This window comes from Anabrus simplex, chromosome X (genome assembly GCF_040414725.1).
Source record: "Anabrus simplex isolate iqAnaSimp1 chromosome X, ASM4041472v1, whole genome shotgun sequence".
NCBI classification, from domain to species: Eukaryota; Metazoa; Arthropoda; class Insecta; order Orthoptera; family Tettigoniidae; genus Anabrus; species Anabrus simplex.
The window spans coordinates 168,366,423-168,379,753 of NC_090279.1; the positions used below are offsets into that span (position 1 = coordinate 168,366,423).

The window sequence follows — 13,331 nt, forward strand, 5'->3', positions numbered from 1 at the left end:
GCCAAAGTTCAGAGCCCCTGAGGCCCCGTTTAGTCGCCTCTTACGACAGGCAGGGGATACCGTGGGTATTATTCTACCGCCCCCACCCACAGGAGGAGCTGAGGTGGAAATCGAACCCTGAACACTCAGTTGACCAGCCGAGGCCGAACGGACCCCACTCCAGTAGGCCTACTCATACTACTTTTCAAATTTCGTGGCAAAGCCGGGAATTGAACCCGGGCCTCCGAGGGACCCAGCTAATCACGATAACCACTGCTCCACAGAGGCGTCTTATATCAGCATCTTGTTATGAGACGCTACATAAAGGGGAATTTCAATTCATTTAAATTAACTCTCCGAATTATTACCCTTCTTCCGGCTAAATATTATTTGACTTACACTACCACTATACAACGTGTGTTGCGGTGTCCGAGTGGTTAAGGAGTTGGACTCGAAATCCAATGGGTTCTACCCGCACAGGTTCGAATCCTGTCCGCAACGACATTTTTACACTAGTTGCAGCAAGCTAAAATCATCAAGCAGATAGAGAAGTCGAAGAGATGGAACGGCAATGAAAATAAGTATAAAACGTGTCGATTCTTCTTCTTTCTTTCTTTCTTTCTTTCTTTCTTTCTTTCTTAATCTGTTTACTCTCCAGGGTTGGTTTTTCCCTCGGACTCAGTGAGAAATCCCAACTCTACCGCCTCAAGGGCAGTATCCTGGAGCGCGAGACTTGGATCGGGAGGATTCAACAGGGGAGGATGACCAGTATCTCGCATAGGTGACCTCACCTGCTATTCTGAAACGAGGCCTTGTGGAGAGATGGAAAGATTGGAAGGGACAGCGAAGCAGTGGCTGTGGCCTCAAATGAGGTACCATCCCGGCATTTGCATAGAGGAGAAGTGGGAAACCACGGAAAACCACTTCGAGGATCACTGAGGTTGGAATCGAACCCACCTCTACTCAGGTGACCTCTCAAGGCTGAGTGGACACCGTTCCAGCCCTCGTACGACTTTTCAAATTTCGTGGCAGAGCCGGCTTGAAGAGCTGAGAGCTAATCACACCACAGAGGCGGCATAAATTACTTATCAAAGAAATGTACGTTCCACAGGCTTATATCATGTTAATGCTTGCCTAATGATCGAAATGATAACTGGGGAAAGTCCATTGATCTGAATTCCACCATCCACCGTCGATGTAATGGTCTGTCACGGTTTTCCGCTTCCATGCTTAGACAAATATTACCTCTCTTTCATTTCCCTGGGTAACAGACGGACCTCTTCCCCTCTATTCCTTATCACATTTTTTTGAAGCTGCAATACATTACCAGTTCGTCCTCGTAATAGTGCAGATGGAGAGAGGGGGCGTGCCCACATCCGTAAGCCAATTCAGTGACGTTCCTCCACGTCAGTGAAATAGCAAGCTGATAACAGTACAACTGAAGTGAAGGTTAAGTTGGCGTTGTATGATGTACTAGACTCCACATCGTATCTCTGCGTGCTGCGGTGTCCGAGTGGTTAAGGAGTTGGACTTGAAATCCAATCGGTTCTACCCGCACAGGTTCGAATCCTGTCCGCAGCGGAAGTTTTAATTAGGTAAATAAGCTTGGAGGACCCGCTGGATGTATCTGTGAGATACTCGTTACTGGAGCGGGCCAGGAAATCACTCCAGTATTTGTTCCGCTTGAAGAGCTCTGTTCGAGTTCCTTCAGTCTGCACCTTTGTCGTTGGATACTGTCATTTATTTATTTATTTATTTATTTATTTATTTATTTATTTATTTATTTATTTTCTTAATCTGTTTACCCTCCAGGGTCGGTTTTTCCCTCACACTCAGCGTGGGATCCCACCTCTACCGCCTCAAGGGCAGTGTCCTGGAGCTTCGGACTCTGGGTAGGGGAATACAAGGATGACCAGTACCTCGCCCAGGCGGCCTCACCTGCTATGCTGAACAAGGACCTTGCGGGGGGATGGGAAGATTGGAAGGGATAGACAAGGAAGAGGGAAGGAAGCGGCCGTGGTATCATCCCGGCATTTGCCGGAGGAGAAGTGGGAAACCACGGAAAACCACTTCCAGGGTGGCTGAGGTGAGAATCGAACCTACCTCTACTCAGTTGACCTCCCGAGGCTGAGTGGACCCCGTTCCAGCCCTCGTACCACTTTTCAAATTTCGTGGCAGAATCGGGAATCGAACCCGGACCTCCTGGGGTGGCAGCTAACCACACTAAGCACTACACCACACAGGCGGACTAACTTAAGGCCACGGCCACTTCCTTCCCTCTTCCTTGCCTGTCCCATCAAAGTTTCCAATCCTCCGCAAGGTCCTTGTTCAGCATAGCAGGTGAGGCCGCCTGGGCGAGGTACTGGTCATCCTCCCCAGTTGTATCCCCCAGCCCAGGGTCTGAAGCTCCAGGACACTGCCCTCGAGTCGGTAGAGGTGGGATCCCTCGCTGAGTCCGAGGGAAAAACCGACCCTGGAGGGTAAACAGATTACGAACGAACGAATAAGGAGTAAGGAATAAGTAATTTCCATTCCCCTATTTGAATAAATATTTTCAATTAATTATCCTGAAGTCCGCCTCTGTGGTGTAGTGGTTAGCGTTATTAGCTGCCACCCCCGGAGGTCCGGGGAGCATTCCATCCCGGTATAAAAAAGAAAATGTCAGAGATTCCCTAATAACTCGCGTTCTCTCAGGTTATTATAATTTTACTATCCGACTCGTTGGCTGAACGGTCAGCGTACTGGCCTTTGGTTCAGAGGGTCCGGTTTCGATTTCCGACCGGGTCGGGGATTTTAACCTTAATTGGTTACTTCCAATGTGTTGTCTTCATCATTTCATCCAAATCACGACGCGCAGGTCGCCTACGGGAGTCAAATAGAAAGACCTGCACCTGGCGAGCCGAAATCGTTCTGGGATATCCCGGCACTAAAAGCCATACGACATTTCATTTTAATTTTACTGATTTCATTTCATTTCATAATCCGTTTTACCCTCCAGGGTTGGTTTCCTCCCCGGACTCAGCGAGGAATCCCACCTCTATCACCTCCAGGGCGGTGTCCTGGAGCGTGAGACATTTGGTCGTGGATAAAAGTGGGTAGGAGGACCAGTACCTCGGTCTCACCTGCTATGCTGAAGAGGGGCCTTGTGAGTGATGGGAAGATCGGAAGGGATAGACAAGGAAGAGGGAAGGAAGTGGCCGAGGCCTTAAGTTAGGTACCATGCCGGTATTTGCCTGCAGGAGAAGTGGGAAACCAGGGAAAACCACATCAAAAATGGCTGAGGTGGGAATCGAAACCCCATCTACTCAGCTGACCTCCCGAGGAATCGAACCCGGGCCTGCAGGGATGGCAGCTAATCACACTAACCACTACACCACACAAGCGGACTTATTCCTTTGTCTTTTTACAATTAAATCAAAAATCTATGACGAAGTTGTCAAGGAGCTAACGAGGTAATTGGCTAAAAATGAACTCATCACGTGCTTATTTCTTGGTTGTCTTCTGTGGTGTGAATTTTAGTCCGGACGGAACTTTAAACCGGACCGTCAAACGGTGGTCCATGGGGAATTAGGAGTAGTTTGCATTACAGCAGTAATATGTGAAAGAAACTAGTTTCATCAACGTCCGTCCTGAAGTGGAAGTGACGGCTGTTCTATGCTAGAACAATATCTATCTGTTACAAACTTCGCTGCACGCTGCGGTGTCCGAGTGGTTAAGGAGTTGGACTCGAAATCCAATGGGTTCTACCCGCACAGGTTCGAATCCTGTCCGCAGCGAATGTTTTAATTTAGTTCATTAAGTTCTTAACATATTTCTAAACGGTTTTCTTTCTTCCTTTCTTTCTTAATCTGCCTACCCTCCAGGGTTGGTTTTTTCCTCGGACTCAGGGCAGTATCCTGGAGCTTCAGACACTAGGTTGGGGATACAACTGGGGAGGATGACCAGTACCTCGCCCAGGCGGTCTCACCTGCTATGCTGAACAGGGGCCTTGGTGGGGGATGGGAAGGTTGGAAAGGATAGGCAAGGAAGAGGGAAGGAAGCGGCCGTGGCCTTAAGTTAGGTACCATTGCGGCATTTGCCTGGAGGAGAAGTGGGACACCGCGGAAAACCACTTCCAGGATGTCTGAGGTGGGAATCGACCCCATCTCTACTCAGGTGACCTCCCCAGGCTGAGTCGACCCCGTTCCAGTCCTCGTACCACTTTTCAATTTCGTGGCAGAGCCGGGAATCGAACCCGTGCCTCCAGGGGTGGCAGCTAATCACATTATCCACTACCACAGAGACGGACTCTTAACAGTTTGCTTTACAGTGCGTGGCATCAACGCAGACATGTCTTGTGGCGAAGGGCAAGGAACAGTAAGGAAGCGACCGTAGCCTTAATTAAAGTTACAGCCCCAGCATTCGCCTGGTGTGAAAAGAAGAAACCTCGGAAAGCCATATTCAGGGCTGCCGAATGCAGGCTGATAGCTACATGATCCGAACCAGGCAGCCTCTTGCTCGGTGTTGGTAACATCAAGTTAGTGTAGAGGTAGATTACTGTATGATGGTACAAAACAACAGCTGTGCCCAAAATGAGTCCATCTGCTGCAGCGTGAGTGACAGTGGAGGCACTTCCGTGGTTGCTACGGAAGTGTTCACATCGGCTCGTCGAAATTTATTGTAACACTGTATTGCGGGTTAAGATCTCAAGTGAGCAGCACAGCAGTAGTTACCCCCTCCACTACCTTCGTTCCCCTTCTTTCCTATCCAGGCTCTTATATTCACGTAGGCTTTTTCCCATCAGGTAGTAATCTAGTTCTATCACGGTTGATGTAACCTGTGTGGAACATTCCAGGATCGGATAGCAAAAAAAAAAGTCCTTGAAATAATATCTTAGAAGAACTGAAAAGTAAAAAGCCAGGTAGTAAAAATGTACACGTGCGCTGATAATATGGTTGTCACCTCAAAAAGTCAAGAGAAAACTCGCAGGGTTTTCCGCGAGTTAATGTCACTGACGAGAGAAAACTGTTTTTTAAGTAAGTAAGGGCAAAAAACTATCCAAATGATATTCCGCAAAGGAGGAAGGGATGCAGCTACTGAAATGACTCATTGCGGAAACTCCGAAGAACCGGTGCGGATGGTCAGCGACTTCAAATACCTAGGAATTACGCTTCAGACATCGGGACACTCCTTTTAGAGACATATTAAGGATAAAGTAGCTGCAGCAATAACTTCCATGACTGGCAAGTCCATCTCATATGACATCAATTTCGTGTTGTACGTACTGATGATGTCCGCCTCTGTGGTGTAGGGGTTAGCGTGATTAGCTGCCACCCCCGGAGGCCCGGGTTCGATTCCCGGCTCTGGCACGAAATTTGAAAAGTGGTATGAGGGCTGGAACGGGGTTCACTCAACCTCGGGAGGTCAACTGAGTAGAGGTGGGTTCGATTCTCACCTCAGCCATCCTGGAAGTGGTTTTCCGTGGTTTCCCACTTCTCCTCCAGGCGAATGCCGGGATGGTACCTAACATAAGGCCACGGCCTCTTCCTTGCCTATCCCTTCCAATATTCCCATCCCTCTACAAGGCCCCTGTTCAGCATAGCAGGTGAGGCCGCCTGGGAGAGGTACTGGTCATTCTCCCCAGTTGTATCCCCGACCAAGAGTCTGAAGCTCCAGGACACTGCCCTTGAGGCGGTAGAGGTGGGATCCCTCGCTGAGTCCGAGGGAAAAACCGACCCTGGAGGGTAAACAGATTACGAACGAACGAACGTACTGATGATTCCTTAATTATATTTAAAATTCGAGGATGGATGTTCCATCTAATGAAATCAATAGTCTTTTAAAATACAATTATTACGTTTCATATTGTTACACAGAACTACTTTCGGCTTTATTAATGGGCCATACTCAACTGAATACATACATAAAAGCAAAGTCATCTCCGTATAGGCCATGAAGGCCCTTGGAGGGGGGAAGGTAAACGCTATGTCTGCATTGTTAATCAGGGTGAAGGGAAGGCAACAAGTTAGGTTAACGCCTGGCTAGCGTAAGGCTAAGCCTACACTTTTAAGTAAGGTGTAGGGAAGGGTAACCGGACACCATCTCCCTAGTCCCGTGCCGTCATCTTGTTTCAAGTACAGCTCCAAGCCCTTGATGGGGTAAAGTGGTTAGTTCTGCGCACGGCCACCTTTGCCCCCAGGAATTAACCTGGTACTCATTTTTGGTGCAGGTTGAGTTAACCTCACGACCATGTGTACTTCCGGAAGTGGAAATCTCGTTCCTTAAATTTTACGACTTCCTGGTAGGGATTCGAACCCACATCCTTCCGGGCGAACCGTGCCCGCCTTTACCACCTCGTCCAGGCAGCCCCTGCTGAATACGTACATAGTCTTAAATATTAAAACAAAACTTCAATAATTAAAATATTGTATCACTGTTTACTTCAAAATGTTCACTTAATGGTAAAACGGGGATTTTAATACTTGTGTGCATGAAATATTTCTTCAGAAATTGTTAGATTGTGGAATATTGCTATACTGTGGATCTGGTTTGATACATGTTGTTACTGCAACCGGTTAGGTTAACGCCTTTTCAGCTTAAGGTTATGTCTGCATTGATAATCAGGATGAAGAGAAGGCAACCAGTTAGATTAACGCCTGGCTAGCGTAAGGCTAAGCATGCACTTTTAGGTAGGGTGTAGTGAAGGGTAACCGGACACCCTCTCCATAGTCCCGTGCCGTCATCTTGTTTCAAGTACAGCTCCAAGCCCCTGAGGTTGCCTTCCAGTGTCACGCGCTATGAATAAAGCATATTTATTAATGCTTACACCCTCTCCCTAGTCCTGTTAGTGCAAAGTGTTGTCGTTATCTTGTTCAAGATCATGTCTCAGCAAATACTTCCAAGTTTAATCAACTTGCTCGTGCAGTATATTTTTTTGTTGATATGTGCATACTAGGCTAAATGCAAAAACAATGAACTTGGTATTTCATGTCTCAGCAAATACTTCCAAGTCTAATCAAATTGCTGATGGAGTCAATTTTTTGCTGATATGTGCATACTAGGCTGAATGCTAAAACAATGAACTTGGTATTTCATGTCTCAGCAAATACTTCCAAGTCTAATCAACTTGCTCGTGCAGTCAATTTTTTTGCTGAAATGCACATACTGCCACGACCTCACTTTAACAGCAATCTCACTCTGTATTCAGTTAAATGTACTTTGAACTAACAACTCACACTTGGTCTTCAGTGAAAGGAAAGCTCGTCATCGATTTTTCCTCTTATACATTTAAGCTCGATAGTTCCGAGTCCAAGCGAGCTCCAGATTCGAATCTTAGTCGGGGTGGGGTTTTTGAATTTCCCGCAGCTCAAACGTTAGGTGTTTTGAATTAAACAATAGCACTTCAGCCTTGTGTCCAAGTGAGCTCCAGGATCGAATCCCAATTCGGTCATTGATTTTTAATTTCTTGTAGGGCTTAAGCCAGGTGTTTCAATTAAACACACACGCTTGTAACGTATAGTTATGCTTGTTTGCTTCCCAAGTAGAGGAGCCACGGGATCGATTCCTAGTCGGGTCGGCGATATTTTAAATTTCTTGTAGCTCGAAGGTTGGGTGTTTTAAATTTGACGTACGCTTCCATTACTTAGCATGATAGAAAACGGCCCAAAAGGAAGAGCCCTGGGTGTCATTCCCTGTTATATGTAGCGCGAATACTTTTTGTTCAGAACACAAAGTTTTAATCTCTAAGTAATGTCAAAAGATTTGCATGCTACTATATGTCTCTAGAGTTCAAGTTTGTAAGCACAAAATATTAAAATCAAAAATTCAGTGTTCCAAACACTAGCAACCAATAGCAAGTTACGCATCAGTTCACACGCTAGCGTACTGGACTCCGCAGTCGCTTAGCGTCGGGCCTCAAAGATGCTTCCCAAAAGTACGCCCCAGTTAATAAAGCATATCTATTAAGCCTTAAGCCTTACACCACTTCCCTAGCCCCATGTGTAGCCGCCATCTTATTTCAAATTCAGCTTCCACTAATCTTGGCATCAAAGCCTCTTTAAGTTACCCTGGACAATTTCTCATCTCGTCTAATTAGGTTAAGACTGGTATCGAATCTCAAACTTGAGACTGTAACGCCCTTGTGATGTTGAGCCTGGCGTAGAATGCATGTTAGGTTAAGCTAGCATTCTTGTCCATAATCACGGTTACAAGTTAGGTTAAGCTGTAATTCTTAGGTATCAAACTTGGGTCCGTAAAGTTAACGCCCTTAAGCCTAGGGTCGAATCCAGGGCCTGTGAGTTTAAGCTTGGAATCGAATCCATACCTGTTAGATTAAGCTTGTACTCTTGGCCATAATCACGTTGGCATGCACGTTTTGATATCAAACTTGGGTCTGTAAGGTTAACGCCCTTAGGCCTAGGATCGAACCCGCGGTCTGTGAGATTAAGCCTCAACACGTAGCCCGCGTAACATCATGTGAGGTTAAGAGTGCGCTCTTAGCTAGCAGCCCGCACCGCGCTGTGACGTCGCCTACCAGATCAGGCCTCGTCCAGGGACGGATGGTGGTGGTGGCGGCAAAACCATCCTAAAAACAACTACTGAAGAGGGAAGGAAGCGGCTAGGGCCTTAAGTTAGGTACTATCCCGGTACTTGCCTGGAGGAGAAGTGGGAAAACACGGAAAACCACTTCGAGGAAGGCTGAGGTGGGAATCGAACCCGCCCCCTCCTACTCAGTTGACTTCCCGAGGCTGAGTGGATCCCGTTCCAGTCCTCATACAACGTTTCAAATTTCGTGGCCGAGACGGGAATCGTATCTGGGCCTCCAGGGGTGCCAGCTAATCACACTAACCACTGCACCACAGAGGTGGACTCATGACATTTTCCTCGAGAAGAAATGGGAACATGCGGAGAACCACTTCGAGGATGGCTGACATGGGAATCTAGCCCCCCCACTCTACACATTTGACTTCCCGAGGCCGAGTGGACACCGTTCCACCCCTTGTCTCAATTATCAAAATGTCGAACACGGGCATCCGGGCGTCGCTGCTAATCAGACTACCCACTACACCACTGAGGTAGATTATTAGTATTATTACTATTATTATTATTATTATTATGTCTTTGTTATTCCCGGCAAAAAGAGCCATTGAACTTAATCAGCTGATGTCATTGGCTGTTTTCTTCTCCAAAAATATCTTCATCTTCTCGCTGCGACTTTTCTTGCCACCTTCTGACCAGGTTTTTGTGGTGGTAGTGCTTGGATAGTCTGCAAAGCGGGGATTGACGACTAATTTTCTGAACTTATATTTGTCTAATAAATGTCATCTGTGATGCCTATTTCCTGAAGATCTTTTCCAACTTAGAGCAGTCAATTGTTTTTACTTCCATTGATAGGGGGAGGTTCAGAATTATTTGGGTCAATCTCTGATTACTCATTCAGAGAATATGTCCGTGAAGTTTCAAACGTGTTTTCTTAAATGTGTCTCAGATTTTCTCTGAGTGTTGGTACAGGTCATAAGATTTCCTTATCATCTAGACCCACCCCCCTGTACAGACTGGTTAAAATTTTCCTTAAGATTTTTCTTTCTTGCTTTTCGACATCTGTAATCAATAATCTGTCCACAATGATCAGTGTTTCGGATGCATATAGTGCTTCAGGCTTGATTGCAATGTTGTAATGCCTTAATTTTGCATATAGGGATATGGATTTTTGTATTATATCTGTTCCCAGAGAGTCTGTATGCTCTTTGTACTCTAGCTTAGAGATCCATTCTTTGTTTACTTCACGATTGGTTCCTGAAGATTGGATGACTTCTCCGAGGTATTTGCATTTAGACTTTTCGAAAATCTTGCCATATTGGGTTTTTATTGGTTGTCTATCTAGGTACCGAAGAGATCATTCCATATAGCGAGTTTTCTGGTATGAGATCTGGAGTCCTGTTCTGGGTGCATTTCATGGAATTTTTCGATGGATGCAATCACTTCCTGTATACTATTGGACAGCACTGCTAAGTCATCAGCGAAGGTTAAACACTGTAAATTAATTTTGTTTTCACGCTATCTGCCAAAGGTTACTCCTTTAACTTTTTTCCCCAAGTCCTAATCACTTTTTTCCAAAATAATATTAAACAATAAAGGGGAAATCCATACCTGGTCGGACTCCTGTTTTAATATCATATAGTTCAGACAATTCCCCTAAGAATTGAACCTTAGAAGTGGTGCCTCTTACTATCTGCATGATTAATTCTCTTGTTTTCCTGTCTACTTTTAATGCTTCCAATACACGGAAAAGTGTCTGCCTTTTCGAAGCCCATCAAAGTAATCACCGTTTGCCTGCTTTTACGAATTTGTAGGATGGTCTTGAGATTAAGAATCTGTTCTGCGCACGACAAATCAAACGATCCGCTTTCATTTCAAGTTTCTTGAGTAGGAAATTTGAAAGAATTTTTCAGGAGACTGCTAGAAGGGAAACACCTACGTAGTTATTTATGTCAGTCATCCCCTTTCTTATTTAATGGGTGAATTATTGCAAACTTCCTATTTCCAGGAATTGTTTCACTGGTCCAGGTATCTATAAGAATTTTAAGGATTTACTGAACAAGGTTTCTGCCACCTAGTTTCTACATTTTGGCAATTAAACCATCTTCCCCTGGAGGTTTGTTGCTTTTTAACTCGTGTATTGTTTGTACAATTTCTTCTATTGTGGGAGGCTCTGAATCTGGATTTGGTTCTGATGTTTCAAAAGTGAGTTGATCAGTAGGAGGTTCTCAATTTAGAAGGTCTTTGAAATGATCTGCCGAAGATTTACAGTTCTCTCTATTGTATGTCTCTCAAGTCCCATCCGGTTTTTTTAAACTGACATTGGGTGCCCTACAACTGGTTAGTTCTTCTTTAAAGGTTCTGTAAAAGTTCCTAGTATTGTTTTTCTTGAATTCTTGCTCGATTTCTGCCAGTCTGATCTGACCATAGTGAAGGTTTTGGAATCTTATCATCGTTCATGTCTCCTTCCGGGTTTTAATGAAGCCATGCCACTTGTCTGGTTTTCTGCAAATTCCAGTCTTACCCTGCATTCATGCAGAGTTCTAACGCCTATCACAGACATCGTTCCACCTCTTATTTTTACGTTTCCTCGGTGACATGTTAGTGGACTTGGCTGCTTTTACAAGTTCGTCTTAAGTTCTGACCAACTAGTAGCGTTTTTCTCGGAGATACTGGCCAGGAAAGAGCTTGAGTTTTGCTTCAGAATCTCTGGGTTGATTCGAGGGTTTCGCCGTGATCTACATTTCGATCTGCTAGGTTGAAACTTCACTTTCATTAGAGATAGGTGGGGATCGGAGTCGACGATACCCTTCTTGACTTTCACATTCATGATCACCTTTTGGTTTCTCTTTGTAATAGCCATGGTCTATCTGAAATTCTCCTAAACGGATGTTCGGGGAACTCCAGGTTGTTTTCTTCAGCGGGCGTGCTAGAAACTGAGTTGACGTTAGTTTCAGATCAAAGGTCTCACAGAAGTTGATTCATATTTCCCCATTTTTATTGATTATTTTAAGAGCAGCGTAGACTCCTACGATGGCTTTGTACTTATTTTCTTTGCATATTTCTGCATTGAAATCTCCCATCAAAATGTGTATATAATGCTCAGGAATTTGGGCTACTGTTTCTTCTAGTAGGCCCCAGATTTCTTCAACCATTTTCTGGGTCCTTTTGGTTGTAATTATTTGTAGGTACATGAGCACTGATTAGTGAATAGGCTTTGTTTCCTGAGTTGATTGTTAGCACTGATTTATTTTCAGAGGGACATATGAAACTCATAACAGATTTATGATATTCTTTCTTACTGCAAACCCGGTGCCAATTTGCAATGAAGTGTTAAAGATTGGAATTACTGCCTTACATTTGTATGTTCTGTAGTGATTCACATCCGTATACCTGTTTTCTTAAACAGCTAAAATTTGGATATTTAGTCTGACCAACATGCCCGTTAGTTTCTTCAATTTGTCAGTTTTGAGAAGTGTATTGATGTTGATGGTACAAAGAAAATGCTTGTTTGGGGACGAAGAGATTTGATAAGCTCCAATAAATTCCCGCATGATGGTATTACTACTACAGAAAATACTATTTTATTGTCAAAGCCAAGGAAACATACATGGTGGACCAGTGAATGTGCTGCGGCAGTAGGACAAAATCAACTTTCTAAGCAGAGATGGAACTATAATACGAATGACACTAACAGGACAAACGTCCTGAACGCCAGAAAACATCCTGCAAAGACCATTCGTGCGTCAAACGTATGTTTGATAAGATGCAACTAGCACAAATTGAACAAGACTTCCAGAAAACCAATACAAGAAATTTCTATAGAACTTTTAAGACTAATCTCAGCAAATACAATCCTCCAAGCCTACAATTCAGAAGCCTCAATGGTAAAATGGCTCGCAATGATACGGACAATTACCGGATTCTGGAGAATTATTTTTGCATCCCATTTGAATTGTGAAGCTCCAAATTCCACGTTTCCTTTTGAAGACGTGCAGATTCATCCCAATTCATTACCATCAACAAAAGAAGAGCTCATGGATATTATTCAAGGCACCAGGTGAGGACTCCATAATTATTGCTGAACTATGGAAGTAGGCCGATGACAAAAGTATGGATGAACCAACGGAAATTATCTGCGAGATATGAGAAACAGAGACATTTCCGAATGGCTGGACTTCAGCTTTGATTCACCCCCTCCATAAGAAAGGCGATGAAACAGACGTGAATAACTACCGTGGTATCCCTCTCGTGCCGATAACATACAAGATTCTGTAAAAGACTTCAAATGACGGCAGAACAACTAGGCCCACAAATCGATTAATATCAAGGAGGTTTCAGGAAAGGGCGTTCTTGCATCGAACAAATCTTGAACCTCAAATCTATCCTTTCATATATGAAAGAATTTGTGGTGACATTCATAGACTTAAAAAGGCATATGACTCGATTATTTGTGTTACCGTGTTTTGGTGGTAGGTAGAGGTGAAAGAAGGTGCGGGCGTGAATGAGTCTCAAACTACGGAATCAAAGTTACTGTAAAATTTAACAAGGTTATATTTTCTTTTCAAAATTAAGTAATAACAAAGAACAGGTACTTAGTAGCCGAAACACAATTTGAAATGTACAATTACAGAGATTACAGAATTTGGGCTTCGAGCCCTGAGTTCACAATTCGTGAGCAACTAGCCCAACTTTCCGATATACAAATTTTAACCAAGGGGCAGAAGACCCCAATCAAACCCTGGAGCACTTGCTCCGAATTACACAGTAAAGCCTCCTCGAGGCATACAAAATTGAATTCCAAAAGCGCAATCTGCTCTCAAAGTGTAAGCCAA

At 44.4% G+C, this 13,331-nt stretch overlaps 3 non-coding genes across 3 annotated transcripts; all 3 read left to right on the forward strand.

The window, feature by feature from the left end:
* The first annotated feature begins 398 nt into the window (after positions 1-398).
* Positions 399-480, forward strand: TRNAS-CGA (transfer RNA serine (anticodon CGA)). Its single transcript has one exon. It is a non-coding gene; the product is annotated as a tRNA-Ser (tRNA).
* A 998-nt stretch (positions 481-1,478) lies between these two features.
* Positions 1,479-1,560, forward strand: TRNAS-UGA (transfer RNA serine (anticodon UGA)). Its single transcript has one exon. It is a non-coding gene; the product is annotated as a tRNA-Ser (tRNA).
* Positions 1,561-3,673: 2,113 nt separating this feature from the next.
* Positions 3,674-3,755, forward strand: TRNAS-CGA (transfer RNA serine (anticodon CGA)). Its single transcript has one exon. It is a non-coding gene; the product is annotated as a tRNA-Ser (tRNA).
* Positions 3,756-13,331: the final 9,576 nt, after the last annotated feature.